Here is a 3,839-nt window from a genome sequence, read left to right as displayed (position 1 = left end):
GCTAGCCATGTCAGTCAGACATGAATTTTAGGATACTAGGATGTAAATGTTTGCTGTCCAGAATTGATCATCTATTGGACTGATTCCCATGTCAAAGGAGACAGCATTGTTTTATGACCAGCCATTAGGCCCTGATTCCCATACCAAAGACATACCTCAAACTGGCATCCTTGGTGGGGGTGGGGTGGGGAGAGGCTTGCAGAGTCACAACCGTCATTAAGTCTCCTGCAGCCTTATGAGGAAAAACATAATTCTGCCAAGTGGGCAAGATGATCTGGGTGACAACTATTTGAAAAAGAACAATATTGGTGTAACTTAAAAAATAATTTTATTTTGGCAATATGTAATATCTTTGCTGCGTGTAAATCTCCTATCAGCCTAAATAAGTGGCCAGATTTGTCTCTTTTTAAATTGTTCAACATATATCCTGGGGCCAGGACCAAAGGAGGTTTAAGGATGATCACTTATATGAAATGCAGAAGCCTAAGGCATATATAAGCTAACAACATCTTCTGTTGGTGTCGACTGTTACTTGGCGTTTATATTGGGAGCGTTCCTTGCTCCCTAATCGGAGTGATTCCTCACTAGACGGTATGCTATTTCTAGAACAGTGTATGTGCGTGTGCGCACATGCTTATGTGCCATGGTGTGTGTGTGGAGATCAGAGACCAACTTTGTGTAGTTAATGTTTTCTTTCCATCCCTATGTGACTTCTGGGGATCAAACCCAGAATTGAGAGGCAAGCACCCACTGACCCATCTTGCTGTCCCAGTTTCTCAGTTAAGAATCGTGTTATTTGGTCTATAAGGACCTTTAAACATCATGAAGACCTTTGTTCTGCACCAGTCACCTTTATTCTGAGTCACTTGCTTGGCAGCATGTTGACCATTGCAGGAGTGTTTATCAAGCAACTTAACCTAACTCAGTTCCCTCATGGCTGAGGCATGAAGGTAACGGGAACTTCTCTGTCAGCTCTGTCATGCCTTGCTCCTTATCCCTCAAAGGTACATAAAGTCACTAGGTGTCCTAAACCCAGAGTCACCTTGGATTCTAGGAACAGCAGAGCCTCAGAGACAGACAACCCTCCAGAAAAGGGCCGTTATCCCTGATAGCAGGCTGTACCCTGGGGTTCTTGCAATCACGTTCACTTTGTGCCTCAAGCAATAAGGACTTCTTTGAGGCCCTTGACAGCCAGAACAAAGACAATGATCAGCTAACCACACCCTAAGGATTTCTCAGAGACCTTTTTTCCCTTGCTTTCACTTTATCTAAACCTAAAGCTCACAGCGGTATCTGAAGAGGAACTTGGGTCAACTGACCCTCCTATCTGTTCTGCCCAGCATGTGTTGATTAAAGCTCCGTGATCCCACGCAGCTTGTCACTGCTACTCAACTCTTGTGTTGGCTGTTGGGATGGGTGGCCAAGCCTGTGGGGGTGGCAGGTGATGAGGCCGGTTACAAGTAGGCCAGCGAGTGTCCTAGTAGTTGTGTGTTCTATCGTAGTGACCATGATACATTTTAATGTTGAAAAATTTTGTTTGCAAATGTTTCTTCAGAAACATTTTTGTCTTTTATAGTCACAAATTGACTTTAAAAAATCATTTTGTCCTTTTTAAAGATGTTGGGAAAATACTTATAAAATGTTGATGATCTATTTCCTGAAGACTTACAGAGTTTACTTGTAAAAGTGGCAACGTCTAGAGTGTTGTGGGTTTTTGGAATATATACTGTCTCAATTTTGTTAAGGGTTAATATTCAATTAAGAATTTGTACTCTCTTTTCAAAGTGAAAAATGACTATTTAGGAGAGTAGAAATTGTAATTTGGAAGGCAGGAGTTTAGCTAGCTGAATGAGTGTTCAGAAGAACACAGATTGGGTAACGGAGATCGTTGGGGAGATCCTGAGTGTTGAGATGGAACAAGGCCTTGTGGCTGATAGGAGATACAGAAGGCAGGGATAGAAGATAGAAGAAGATAAATAGGAGGGAAAGGCCAATAAAGCAAGAGTCTGATAACCTTTTGATGAGCATCTTGAGACTCTGGGCACAATGTTAGAGCCTGTGGCCCTGTGGTAAAGATGAGTAGAGTTCATAGCCAGCACCTAAGTCCTAAATAAGTCTTCCGCATTGATGGCTTCTTGACTCCGTTTCAAAAAGCCCTTTCAATGGTGTTTTGCCATTGTTATTATTCTGTCTAAACTCCACCCCCACAGTTACCTGGCAACAACCTGGCCCACTATAAAAGGGGCTGCTTGTCCCCTCCTCTCTCTGTTACTCTCTCTCACTCTTGCTCTCTTGATCATTCTGTCCCCTTGACCCTTCCCTTCCCCCTCTCTCCACATGGTCATGGCCGCTCTCTACTTCTCTACTCTCCCTCTTTCTTTGCCTCTCTCTTTGCCTCTACTACCCTCTTAACTCCCCTCCCTATGTCCTGAATAAACTCTATACTGTATGGTGTGTGGCTGGTCCCTCAGTGGGAAGGAACGCCTCGGCATGTGCCCGCTTCCCCCTCCCCCCATACCTCACCACACCCCCCCCCACACAGAACATATTCTTTCTCTTTGTCTTTTTATAAACACATTAGCCATTATTTTCCTTTTTAAAACATTTTTATTTTTAAAAATCAGAATATAATTGCTTAATTTTCTCCTTTCCCTTTCCCCCCTCCAAACCCCTCTCATATAACTACTTTTCTTTCTCTAATTCATGGCCTCTTTTCCATTGTTATTGGTGTGTGTGTGTGTGTGTGTGTGTGCATAAAAATATAAACACACGTCCACTTAGTCTGTTCAGTGTTGCTTGTATGTATATGGTTTCAGGTATTGGATCACCAGTCAGGGGCTCAACATTCAGGAAAACTGTTTCTCCAGTTCTCAGCACTCCTTGGTTGCCTGTAGTTCTTTGTCTGGAGGTGGGGCCCTGTGAGACTTCTCTCTACCACATTAGCAGCTCTGTTGGTATTGTGCTTCTGTGAGTCTTGTTTAGGCAGCCATGCTGTTGAAGCATCATGGCCAAAGCTTCCCAGTAATGTGTAAGAGACACATTCTCACAGCCGCTTCCTGGTCCTCTGGCTCTCAAACTCTTAGGTGGAGGGGTTGTGTTGCACACGCGTCTGTAGGGAGCTGGGCTCCCATGATCCACTGAGCTCTTGCGTTATAGCCAGTTGTGTTTTTCTGTAATGGTCTCTGTCTGTTGTAAGGATTTGATGAGGGGTGAGAGCTACACTTACTGCTGGGTTAGAGGATGCATATTTAGAACGCAGTTACCATGTCATGCTGGTGGTTGCTGTGGTTCATAGGCCTCATAGGTAAGACTATTGGTTGTTTCCTTCCCTTGGCACCCATCTTGCACAGTGCCTTCCAGTACTAGAGGAGCCAACCCTCAGGGAGGAGACTCTAGGGTCAGGTCCAGCTCTGATCCTCCAAGTTCTGTGTCTGAAGGATGCAGTGTCTCCATTGATAGGGACTTACCGTCAGCCTCTGGGAGGAACAAGGGCAACAGCACTAGCCTGTGTTGTTTGGCAATCTCTTCAGTCCTCTGGCCAACAACTCACACAAGGGCTTTTCAAGCTTGGTGCTGAGGGTTTTGTTAGATAGCCTATGGCTCTTGTGGGGTGAGTGGGGATTGTCAGTCCAAGTGGGATAACTTCATTTAAGAGAATCTCTACTTTTTCTGATGAAAACCAAGTTTTGGATATTTTTACTTTCTTTAAAAAATGGCATTTTCTTAAAAGCTGAACTTTTTTCAGTACTTATTTTTATTATTTGTGTGTGTGTGTGAATTTATGCCTGTGTGTGTGTGTGTGTGTGTGTGTGTGTGTGTGTGTGTGTGTGTGTGTGTGT

Source organism: Grammomys surdaster, unplaced genomic scaffold (assembly GCF_004785775.1).
Source record: "Grammomys surdaster isolate TR1022 unplaced genomic scaffold, NIH_TR_1.0 129, whole genome shotgun sequence".
Lineage (NCBI taxonomy): Eukaryota > Metazoa > Chordata > Mammalia > Rodentia > Muridae > Grammomys > Grammomys surdaster.
This window is presented reverse-complemented; position numbering follows the sequence as displayed.